This window comes from Calonectris borealis, chromosome 15, assembly GCF_964195595.1.
Source record: "Calonectris borealis chromosome 15, bCalBor7.hap1.2, whole genome shotgun sequence".
Taxonomy (NCBI): domain Eukaryota; kingdom Metazoa; phylum Chordata; class Aves; order Procellariiformes; family Procellariidae; genus Calonectris; species Calonectris borealis.
Genome location: NC_134326.1, coordinates 22520692 through 22533931, shown reverse-complemented (window position 1 = coordinate 22533931; position 13240 = coordinate 22520692).

Sequence of the window (13240 nt, the reverse complement as noted above, 5' to 3'; positions counted from 1 at the left end):
ATCTGCACTGCGGGATAGCTTCCGTGGCTATTGAGATCAGTGGGATCACTGCTCTGAACATGGGACATTCCTAAAATGACAGGTACTCTGAAAAATGAGGACTTGGAGCACTCATATTGTACATCTAAAATCATTGCATGCTTAATGATTTCAGCCTTAAGTTTTATGGCCTGTTCTCCATCTACCGAGTGAATGTAAGAGCATCTTCTGTCACAGTTGGATAGTAAAGATAAATCTTTGATGTTTATTGAGCATTAAAACTACAGTGAAAGCCCCATACAAAAAGCAGTGAGGCAATTAATATTCCTGCTTTCCTCTGCATGGAATGGAGTTCAGTGGTTTCCAGAATACTTGTATATAAAAAGATAATTGAAAACTCCCCTTATGCATATCCACAACAGAGCTGAATTAAGGAATTTTAATCCTGGGATGGCACAATTTGTAGGTAAGGGCTTTGCAGCCTTAGCATTACTTTAATATGCATTGTTACATAAAAATGGTCTAAGTACTTAAAAAGAAGTTGAATATGATCAAAAGCTTGCTTTCTAGAAATATCTGCATTTAGTATGAAGACTTCCCTAGTGAGAGAAGAATTTCTAACTCCTTTTTGTCAGTTATGGATACTAATACTTAGCTCTGCCACCACCTGAGATGCTTCTGCCGTGTTTAGATGACTGTTATAATTACTTAGATATTTGATCTGTTATCAAGACTGTAACAGTCCAAAATGTGTGCTGAATCTTGTTCTTTACCTTAAGCTTGCAGGTCTACAGAGCATTTAGGCAGTAATATTTTCTTGTGTGTGCATTTGTGCTATGCTGTAGTAGTAAAGTAACAGATCTAAGAATACCATAATTCTTACTTGTCTTAATCAAATATTAAAATCTGAGCACTGTTAAGAAGCTGGAATTGTGATGTTGTTTTCCTCATTGTCATTTTTTAGGTACAGGCTGATTCTTACAAATTTTTGTCTCTAGAATCACCTCTCCAACTCTTGGTTACCTTTCTCCAAGAAGATGACTATCTTTTCATATTAAAATTAAGTTAATGATATGAAAGAAAAAGTAAAAGGTATGGCCTGCATGCATTCGTTACACAGGCAGAGCTCCTGGTTGCATCCAAAGCACTGCAAAAGGAGCACAAGGCTTTGCCTTTCATGTAGAGCTTTTATGAATGTGAGTGAATAGTGAAAATTGCTACGAAATACTTGAATGCCCAGTTATGGAGTCACAACTGAGAGGTTAAATGCCAAATAGTGGCGTTATCGATGTAAGATGGAAGGATTCTCATTAGTGGAAAGCCAGCTGCTCAAACTACCCATCCAGCTTTTTGGTCCTTTTTACCATATCCTCTTCTCTTTGTACCCCTCTTGGCGGTTTTTTCCCCTTCTTCTGTCAGCATCTTCTTTTTCATCTTTATTCGTTGTTGCTTTCTATGCTTTTCTCTAGCAACAGAAACATATTTACTTGCAAGCTGATCCCATCTGTGCTCCTGCACTGTAAAGCTTCCCCCTACCGTGGCACTGCGTGTCTGATTTGGTTTCGTACGACTGCTGGGAAGCTCCAGCCTTCAGGAGTGCCAGGATTGCACACCAGGGATCAGACAGGCAGGGTACTGCCGCCTGGGCAGGGTTTTAAAAAAAAGAGGGTGCGCAGTTTCTTGTGTAAGAAAATGCAATAATACCGTAATCATTTGATGCCTGATAGTTCGCTGAAATGGAAGACTCCTGAACTTCTAACTTAATTGGGTTTTTTACGCTTGCATGGTTTCCTACTCGTGAACCAGAATATATGGGGACTATAACTCAGCTATACACTAAGCTGTCCCTGCTGCAGTCTCATACCTTGCAAATTAAGTAGGATCAGGACTCAAAAGAGATAACTAAGGAGACCTATGTCCTGGAGGAAATTACCATGAATTACAAAATGATGGTTTCTCTCTTAATAAAAAATGAACTAATGCTCCGGTGTGACGCTATGGAACTCTTCAGCTTATGAAGGTACTATCTTTCAGGAACTATATATGTTAATCCAGCTGTCATGCATAAATTCTCATTTGGGGCCTGATCTAATTCCCATTGAAGTAGAGATGGACTCAATCTACTTAAATTTCTCCGTGCAGTTTCACGGCTTTCCACTATCTTCATCTGTTGTATCACATTACTGTGTGTGGGTAGAGTTGCCACATTCCACCCATGACACAACTGTTTCAGTGGCAAGTGAAGTGATATGTGCATATGGTATATGCAGTCTTTACACAAACCGTATGCTTTCAGGCAGCTATCTATGTAATGGGGGGAAGTTATGGAGGCTGCTTGAATATGAAGTTCATTTGCTACATTATTAGAAGACGTTGCAAACTTCGTTTATCATTACCGTGACCTTATTTTTGATATTTCAGAGACAGAATGAGTGATCTATTGTTTACTTTTGTAAATTAGTAACTCAGTTTAGTTAATTTGAATAACAATAAAATGGTTGCATGAAGCTTTTAGAATCAATCTCTATAATTTTCTTATTTCTTGCATCAAACCTTAGGCACAAATTATACTTATATAATAGCAAGTGACTTCATACAAATTCCAATTACAGTTATGCATAGTCTTCCTTTTGCTACCTGTTACACATTTCCAAGATGTTAAATGTCCTCATTGCTGAATGTTTTGTATAGGAGATCATTATTTATCTGAAGAGTTTTGGCTAGGATAGTCTCTAGTGGGGAAAAAACCTCCACTGAACTTATAAAGTACACTTTAATCATGGGGCTATTACAGGCACTAATATTCTTTTTTTTTTCATTGGTAGTTACAGAAAAAAATACAAAATTACTGAATAAATTTAGCTAGTAAAGTGTGGATATTGCTATATTATCTGAATCAACAAAATACCTTCCTTAGGACACCAGGTTTGCAGAGAGGGGGGACAACATGGTATTGGGCAAAACACCAACACAGCCAAAATAATTAAATACTAAATCCCGGCAGCTTCTCATGGATCTACACATGCTGCAGAGCTGGGTCCGTTGCCCCAGGGAGGTCCTGGGGTAGGGTTCACCTAAAGCAGCGTGGGCGTATATTGCACGTGTCTGTGAGCTGCCCCTGTAGTCAGTGGAGGCTACAGTGCGCATCCTTGGGGCTGTAATATCTTCTTGAAGGCTTTGAAGGCAGGCATTGGAGCTGAGATTATGGAACTCGAAGAGGTTTGTTTCCAAGCGCCGGGAGACCTCAGTGAGCTGAACGAAGGCAGGGAGTTCGCTGCTGCAAAGGGAAGGGGGTTGACTCAGTGTCTACAGCCATGCTGGCTAAAAGGCTGCACCACGAAACTGCAATTGCTCAGAAAAAGATGAAAATCATTGCCTGCTTCTCAGGTGATCACTGCAGGTGACAGGAAGAAAATTTGTCCAAGGTTTACAGCCGGTGATTGGTGTGGTGCATTGAGGGTTTTTCCGTTCCTTCCAAAATATTAGGCACTTTGAATAAATGCCTTCCATCAGGGTGAAATGCCAGGTCGAACAAGCCACCGATCTGACCTGCTGTTGTTTCCCCTGTGTCCAGAAATGTTGGGCTGCAAGATGAAAAAAGGGACAAAAGTTGTAGGATAAAAATCAAAATGTTTGAGTCTAATGCAGCAGCCTCAGCTAAATCACATTTCCAAAAGTGTGGCTTTCAATATCAAGCCTGCTCCTGAGGAACTGGCAAATGCTCAACGAGCACAACACGCAGGCAACTGGCAGCCTGAGTCATTTTCGCATGTGATTGTTGAATGTGACAGATTGAGAATAGCAAGGAGTACGAGTTCATGCTATGAGAGTGAAGTAACCCAGCATCCGCTCGCTGGCTCAAGCCTACAGATAGACGTGGACTGCAGCGGAAGAGAAATGCCATCGAGGTTTTGAAAAAAATGGCTTTAGCACACATGTTATTTTCTTCCTTTGCTCATTTTTATTTCACCATAGATTGTTTCTTTCCTCTCTTTATGGCAGATTGAAAGTAAGAGAAGAGCCCTTGAAACGTATTTGTAAAGCCTGGACTGCCATTAACTTATTCCCCTTTTTGGTTTTTCTCTGAATACCTTTTGCCTTTCTACTTTACACGGATGCTGGATTGGCCTTTTTATTCCTTCGCAGTTACCGCTCCAGCACGTTGGCTGAACAGAAATGGTGTCAGATAAAACTGGGGTAAACGTGCTTCTAGAAACAATCACTTCCAAACCAACCTAGTGGAGGTTTGCTTTCAGAGCAAACTGCAACAGGCTTGGGAAGGCCAGGGAAGTTACTGATAAAAACTCTGCTGCAATCAAACCTTCGTTGCAGTTGATCAAAATATTATATCTGATTAATTTATTAATTAAATTTAGCCATACTTTATTTTCATACATGTGCTTGGAAAAGGTAACATCCTTCCCAATTTCTTGTTCATAAATGTTCAATATGTGACCTCTGCCATTGCAGCTGAGCGCATCGGCTGTTCGAGACAAATCTGTAACGTGTTCTGCACTGAGTTGGTGTTTGAAGTTTGCTGCTCGGCTATGTAATGTTGTATGTGAGGGATTAGTTCATTTGTAAAACAGTGTGCTTGATTAATTAGTTGTAGAGGTGTTTGAGGGTGTTGGATGAGAGGTGCCGTGGACCAGTGGCACCAGTGACATGTTGCAAAAGAAGCAGATGTAAAGACTTTGAGATGTGTAACTTCTATGCCGAGGGCCCTTGCAAACACAAAAGCCTCTGCACAGGCTGAGGAGGATAAAGGTGGATTTTTGATGTGTCCAGAAGTTTTTTCCATTCATTTTCTCCTGTAAGATCTTACGTGTAACTATAGGTTCAGGACATACGTGGTTCTGGTTACAACAATTGGAACCAGATCTTTTTTTCTCCTTTAATTCCCTATTTGTCAAGACTTTGGGAGGATAACGATTCCTGGGAGTCCTTTGGCTGCAGTGACTGGTAAGTACCCAGACTGAGTCCACTGGTCTCCATTTTATTTTACAAGTAATTATGGGTAATACGTTAACGCAAGAAGAGCCTGGAGCTTTGCTGCCTAATGTGCCGGGCACGCTCTGTTTGCTCACCACAGCAACAGAAAAAGATTAAATATATTCTTTGTATTTGTGAGCTCTGGGCTGTTATTCTTGCCAGCCTTAGGTGACTTATTGCTTCAGATCTGCGTTGCTAGTTCGGACTTGAGGACCTAGTGGGGATGTGTGGAAGTGAAGTGACCTGTACAGAAATTTGTTTATTTAAACCCGTATTAATTCAGCGAGTCTTTCGCCGTTGTTTGCCATGCTGGCTGGCTGTAACAGCAGCAGCCCGTCAGTGATGTGCCAGCGGGTGATGACGGGCCCCAGGAGAGCGCCCAGGACGAGGGGGTTGGAGCTGCCCTTGCTGTTTTCTCCCTCTCGGTACCTCCACCTGCATGCACGGATCTGACACTCGCATGAAACTGCTCCAGCCTGGGCACCTTCCTGACCTTCCCCTCAACATCGTCTCCTAATTCTGCCCTCGATGCTGCTCTTTATAGAGCATAATTCCACAAAATCTCAAACCCTCTCTTCAGCGTGTTCCCGGCCCTCCGAGGCTGTCCCTGCACAGGCTGCAGTGCTCCCGGTGCTCCGGGAGCGGGGCATCAGCCGCGACGCTGCCCGAGCTGTGGCGAGACCGCCCGGTGCCGGCCGGCGCTGGGGAGGCTGCCCTTGCCAATAACGGACAGCAGGTGGTAGCACATGTTCATTTCATCACTTTTTTTAAAAAAAAAAAAAAAAAAAGAATTAGGCTTTGCAAAGCCTCATCTTATTTTATAAAAGGGGTAGGGGTGGGAAGATTGCTTCCAGAGAGGATGAGCACCTGGCTTGCTTTCAAGCTTTTCCGTTTTTCCACGAAAGCTAAAGCCCCTCCCTTTCACTCTGCCATTTCTAGAGACACTTCTCCTCCGTGAGCTCCTTCACCGTGTTACAGAAAGAGCTTGTCTTGGCTTGACTCTGTAATACCGTGCAGGATAATTTTGCTGCGGAGGCATGCAGGCGGTGCTGAGCAAGCAGCGCACGGGGAACAGAGCGGGCTCAGACAGCCCGTGAGTACCTGCACGGGGACGCCGAATTAAACTGTTTGCATCAGCTAGCAGTGCTGCTGAAAGGAAACAGTCTCTTCCAGCCCAAAATGCTCCCGAGAGGTGTGCCGATAGCCAGGGCAGCGCTTCAAACAGACAGGGTCTGGCCACTTGGTTGAGTTGGCCAATAAAAGCTACAGAGACCTCTTCCCTGAGAGCTGTACATCAACAGGAGCAATGTAAATTATTTTGGACAAATATTCCTGTAAGGTTTGTGATAAGATGGTGCTTTTGAATTGGCCTGGTGAGAGCGTCTGCGTGGGACTGGACAAAGATGCAGACACAGTTTTGAAGCATCCAGCCCAGTTAATTCGTATGTCAATAATACATTCATCCCGTGATTTATTTAGGACAGACACTTTGTTTACTGCTTGCTTTGGAAATATTTCAGCTCCAGTAAAGGTGCAAACTTGTTTTTTTCTTTAATAACTGGACTTTCATAATTGACTTACATGTTATGACAGTCTGTTGTGGCCTGAAAAGCACAGCTTCAATGAAATGTTCTTAAATGAAATTAAGGCGATCTAACCTCAGGTTTCTCATTTGACTGGGTTTATAATTGCTTTCAGACTGCCCTTAGAAGCGCCCACATCTGGCCAACAACATCTGCAGTTTGGCCACTGGGATAGTTCTTTCCTCATCAGGCCTGGGCCAGAGCACAGCTGGTGTGTACCAGGAGGCTTAACTCCCACTCGGCATGTATTTTCAGGTGTGGCTGGTCGTGTAAAAAGTATTATACATCCAATCTATTATATTTGTATATATCTATTTAGAGCTGTGAGAGCAGAAATGCCAGCACTTCATGCTGTAGGAAATGGATGCTGTCACAAGAATATGTGATCCAATTTGGCTCTGCTTATTCTGAACTGTTTAGGTTTTTTCAGGATTGAACTATAAGCTTACTGTAATTAAATTGTGTTTGAGGTTTTATGTCCTGCTTCTGACAAGCCAGAACTTTTCTTCTGCAGCAGCAAGCTGGGATCCTGTTCCCAACTCAAATGCAGAAAAAGTAAAACAACTTAAAGGTCGAAAAAGTAACAATTTTCCAAGGAACTGGCCAGACTTCCAAATCTCCCAGAGGTTTGTTCAGTGTAGTTTAAATTAGTTCTTGATACACTGTAGTCTCTGTGTCATCTGTTTTTCAGTGCAAACCTGTCTCAGGCAGGTGCTTGTTACAATATGTGGCAGTATTACCTTTCTTTCATTAAACTTTTACCAGTAAAACCTCATTAATTCTCATCTGGGTAATCTAGAAGATGAATTATCACTGCAGTCCTCCTGCTTTCCAGAGTTGTAGTCGAGCCAAACCCCAATTTTTCCGAAGAGTGGATATTAATTTTGTGTCCCAGTCAGCTGGTAAATCACATGGTAAATGTTGACAGCAGGAATGGTTCTTCAATGAGGCTGCATGTTTCTAAGTTATTTTTTATAAAGTTTACAGAAGAAAAATGACTGGCTAGTAAACCATCCGATAAAAGACACATTTTCAGTGGAGAAGCAGGGTTGCTGATGATGACTTATTTGTTCGTAAGTAAGTGAATGTAGAAGTAGCAACTGATACGGAGTTACTGGTCAAACTTAGCCAGATTCTGACGTGTAATTGCAACATGCTGCTTCCGAAGGGTGGTGCTTGCAGAAATATCAGTGCTAGTTAGTAAAATTCCCTTCAGGACAGGATGATAGGAAAGCTCTGGGAACAAGTCCTAACGTAGACTGGGTGTCCTGCCAGTAACCTTCACTGTGGTGACGTGGGAGGAACCACCCGTTGTAGGAGTGCAGATGGCTCATGCTATTAGAGATGTCCCCGACAGGCTGGTCACCTCTTTCGTATTTAATTTCAGTACAACAGGGAACATGCTATTAATTGTAGATGGAACGTGGGTGTGCAGGATGGTGCCCAGCTCTGTAAACAGGACCTAAAACCTGAATCTCCCCTCCATCTTCTCGTACCTGGGGCTGATGGCATTGGGGGCTGGACCAGAGTCTACTAAACAAATTCCTTCCCTTGTGAGGTGTCTTTTATGGCTTGCAAAAGAAGGACCTGAGTTGTGAATAAACACTAGCATGAAGATGGGACTGGGAGTCTTTCTGGTTTTGCTTTGTGGTGTAAATTATTTTAACTTTGTTTCTAAGCTGTGTCTTTTAAAAAAAAAAAAAGGAGTAGAATTGCTGAGACGGGTCACAGAGCCTCATTCAGGAACAGAGGCACTTCCGTCTGAAAGTCCAGCGGAGCTCATATATGTTTTTCTCTGATTTGGGAGGCTCTGCCGTTCGACCCCCCTTGGTGGTGGTTCACATGCTGCAATGCTTCACCGCGTCCCTTGACTGCCATTTGACGTTGTTTTCTAGCCAAAGCGAGAAAGTGTGCGTGCCAGAGACTAAAGGGATGCTTCACTTAATTTTGGCAAAGAACATGGTGCTCCTGCCATTACTGATGGGTGGGCAGGTTAAAGGCCGTATCCTTTGCTAGCTTAGCAAAGCTGTACATCAGCTCTGGCTCCCGCGGCTCCGGCTTTTTGCTGGGGATGTCACGGGTTCAGTTCTCTTGCTGCTGGCCAAGGCAGCCGGCATCTCACGCACAGTGTCCTGCTATTAGATATATATGGGCGCTAAGGAGAACATTAGCAATCAGAGCAACTCCACCCTGTATGGTCGAGATACAGCACCCAGCTGGGAGATTTCCACGGAAAACTCCAGTAAACCTGATAAGAATCCATCAACGGACCTTTGATGTCTGCAGGTTTCAGCTGAAAAACGTTTAACCTAAGGAAACAATAAATCTGATGTGTTCCCAAGTGGATCTGAGTGAGGGCAAGCTAAAACCATATTTATAGGCTTTACTATAGATTTGTGGAGTTAGTGCAGTCCAGCCAGAAGGAAAAGGTTTTCCTTTCTGAGAGGATTCTGTTGCCGGTTACGCTACAGAGGCCAGATCCTGCACGTCTGGTTTTGTTAGAAAAAAGCTTTTCAGCCAGAGAAGAGATTCAGGCCATGTCTGTGTGTTTCTCATATTAAATAGCTTTCATTTAAGTGTTTGTGGTGCGTAGGGGATGCTTGTGAGGTTCAGGGGGTTTTATGCTGTGCATTTTTCTAGTGTACATCCCTGCAGGCTTGTACAGCTGCTCAGGAACACAACTGTACCTCACCCCTGCAGAACGGAGCGAAGAAAACCGCGATACAGTGCAGCAGGTGAAGTAACCTTCTGGCTCAACACCGCGGAGGGGTTGGAAGCGAAGGAGGAGCAGCCCGGGCTGCAGCCGTCAAGGGGCAGCGGAGGCGATTAGCATGCAGGAATGCAGCGGGGAGATCGGCTCCAGACCCCAGCAGTAACAAAGTCAAGCTGCAAAAATACCCTTTTTTTGATGGGAGATTTCAGGAATCCTGTCAGCTATCGCTGAAACCCAGACTGCAGCCTCAATCCTGCTTTCTCCAAGTGTGAGGATGTGTGGGTTCCGATCAAAGGATCTGGGTCATACTTGCGTTGTAGCTCACCGTGGCCCGACAAAGCATTTCAGTGCTTATGCAATGAATGTGAATAATTTCATTGATCTCATTGAAACTACTGGTGTATTTAAATTTAGGCGTTGGAGTGCTTTGCGTGGTTATAGAGGCCTCTAGGAAAGAAAAAAGCGATTTAATGGAAACATTCAAGTGCTTCTAAAAAAGAAACTCCTCCTTAGTGCTGGACTGGCTGAATTCAAACGAGACTTATTAGACCAACTCTTCAGGTCAGATTAAAAAAGCAGATAACGCAGGGTAAAAGAGCGTATTTTTAAAAGAAATAACTTCTTGAAGCATCGGTTCCAGTAACTTTGTTAATGATGCAGTATTACTTGATGCGTCATAGGGTGTGTTGGGTGTATTACACTATGTTATACGGTGTAAAATTGTTCTCATTTGGCAGGAGAAATGTTTGACACTATTTGAAGGGCCTGTAGGTTGTCCATAAAAGACCTTTGTTTTTCAACTGCTCTACTGCTATGCACAGGAAAAGTGGTGTTTCCATATATGTTCCATATAACGAAGTTGTGAAAAAAAAGCCATGTCTGGTTTTAGCTTTAACTGATTACCAGTATAGGCACTTGTAAAAGACTCGCTTTTGTTTGTTTTTTCTGAAAGATTAATGATGAAAAGGATTGCTTCATATTTTTAAACGCATTAAAAGATCAAAAACGTTGTATAAGATATGACCTAATCCTCAGATTTTTAATGCAAGTTCTGCCTGCTCCGTGGTGTCTGATCTAGGCTGTTGCTCACGGAGGTGACTGAATTGATGCAGATGTTTTCCTTCCTACATCACTAGTAACAGCTGAACACACAAATCCCAGCCTTTCCCAGTCAGAACTGCTCGGTTGCCTCAAATGTAGCTTAGTAATATATAGAAAGTTGACTTGAAAATGTTACGGGGAACTAAGCAATTGTCACTTTTGCCTGCTTTGTAACCCAAACCACAGGATTCATCAGGAGGTTTCTGCATCAGCCCAGACGCTCTCGTCCAGCTGCCAGCTGTGGGGTGAAGATATCTGAGCTTCAGTAGGCAAAACAGCACCCAGAGAATGGGAGGGCTGGGTGCTCCCAGGAGTGGTAGTGGTCTAGGGTGAACAAAGACCCGCACTGAATGCCAGCTCAAAGTCGTCATTGCTTTTGCCTTTGCTCATTTCTTCCCTCTAATCGATCGCTGCTCTTATAGCATCATTTCAATTGATTGAAACGGTGATAACTCTGTTACAGGTGGTCCCTGAGCACTTAGCAATATTAGAAAGGGCACTCTAACGAGCTGTCTCTCTCTGGCACCGCTGCCCGAGATAGCTACAGTGACTCCGAGGGACTGCTCCTCGCTTCCAAGCATCTACGAGAAAGTGTCCCGGACGCTCCCCTCTGGAAGACAGTGGAGAAGCTGCATCAGAGAAGCAGCAATTTAAGAAGAAATGGTATAAAACTATTTGCACTGTTGGCCTTTTAGAAATCAGGTTGCCTATGACTTTTGCGAAGCGGCACAGGATAGATGCCTGGCGGGGTATTTCCTGCAGCTCCTGCAGATACCGGAGTCTCATTTCCAATAACCGGCAGCAGCGGGAAGGGGCTGGCGTGCCCTGCGGTTTGGCTCTACTCGCGGTGAGGCACTGCAGAGCTTCCCCACAGAGGACGTTACGCTCCTTAAAAAGTTCAGCTCGACTGTGCCAACCACGAAGCGCAGCATTACTCAGAGCTCTTGGTTTTCTACAGTCGTGCGCTCGCTTGTAAGAAATGGAAAGGAAAAGCAACTCTGTTACTGCCTTTGTAGGGAAACTGGATGACTTTTACGACCTTGCTACAAGCGTTTTATTACTTAATAGTAATTCCTAAATTCTTCTTTTGTTTCCAACTCATTGGAAAGTACGGTGATTTGGGGGTAAATACCTACTCTTCACCCAAGTCTTTCCTTGGGTCCTTAATAAATCCTTGGAGGTGTTTTGATTCATGCACATGCCTTCCCATCTGCCAGGGCTTTTGTAAACCAGCACCTCGCTCTTCTGTCGCTGTCCTCTTGCACCTCCTCCTGCCCGGCACCGTGCCTGCTCCGAAAGCCATACGGCCCTTTCCCGTCGCCGTGGCGGCTCCTTCCCCTGCCTCTCTCCTGACTTTGGTATCTTGATCCCCTGCCCTGACTTCTCTCAGAAGACCAGGACTCCCTACCCTCAGATCCTATTTTGATTTTTATTTTTGCTGCAATGTCACTTAACTGAGTAGCTAGTGGTTGTTTAGCAAGAAGCCAAAGAAGGAGAGTTAGTATTAATTTGGGAAAAAAACACCCCACAAATGTAGATGTTTTAAAAACATTATTCTGTGGTATGGTATCCGTCCTCCTGGCTCTCGGCGTTTATAAAGTCACAGCTCTCCAGAAGAACACACTCCTTAGCACAGCGGGATCCTGATTTCATCCTCATTGTGACTGCTGGGCCCGAACACGCTGTTCAGAAGCAAAGCGTACACGAGCACCGGCAGCCGCCACCTCCCCGCCCCCCGTCGTCCGAGACCCCGACTCACCCGCGAAGGGAGGGCAGGGACGCGCCGGCACCGAACCTGCTTCTGCACAAAACTTGGAGAGCCGAGAAGGCCAAGCTTTGCTGGGTTAAACTCGGGACTAAGCCAAGGGAAGCTCTGCAGGGACCCAAGCTCTGCAGGTGCCACTAGAGGCTGCCAGGCAGCCCCTGTCCCCTGCAAACCCATTTCTGTGCCAGGCAAAGCCTCACCCAGGTCCCTGCAGACACGAGTGGGTGCAGGGCCCTTGGTGGCCCTGGAGATGTCCCAGGGCGGCCGGCTCCTGCACCGGCAGCAGCCCGGCCGGAGCGGTGCGGGGCTGGGCAAGGCTGAGCTGCCCCTCCACACTGCCCCTGAGGGCCTGGCTTCTCTCTGCTGCTTCTTGGGAATCTTGGAAAGCAAAGCCAAGGCATGAAAATCATCCACACGTTTGTCTTAAAGGCAAATTACTTGATGCTCTCCTGCAGTCTCTGCCAGAATGTTGTAAGAAAAAAGGCTCAACTGTGTTATAAATAGCTTGAAACCTTGCGTGTGAGGGTGGTTCTGGGGTAATTAGGATATTTCTCTACTTTAAGAATCCCGTTGGGATTGACCTTACCGCTCCCTCATGCACAGATCCCTCATTTGACTGCAGTCATCTTTTCATGGCAGGTTACTGGGCATGGCTGCAGACGCGCTCCTTTACGTTGTGGTGGTAACCTGCAGTTAAGGCACAGACGGATGGGTCTCAACCCTTTTTAACTTAGCAATTCCCTACAATTTTTCTCGTGGAAATACAAATTATACAAATTTTGCATATGTAGATTGCAAAAGAGAATACAGGCATTTACAACTATGTCTTCCAGACCGCTTAATAGTCTATAAAACGTTAAAAATTTGTGAGCCACTGATTGAAATTGAACTCAACTAGAAATATTGCATTGCATGTTGGAAGTCCTCTAAAACCTTCCTGCTCTCCCTCCCAGAAGAACAGACAAGTTATCTCATAGACTTATGCAATTCTTCTTCTGCACCAGCACGGAGGGCCCTAAGGAGCTCAGCTGGCGATGCCCCCGGCCGAGTCTGCCAGAGGAAGAGCTAATGCTGTGCAAACCCCGCCGTATCTCACTGCGGTTCCCC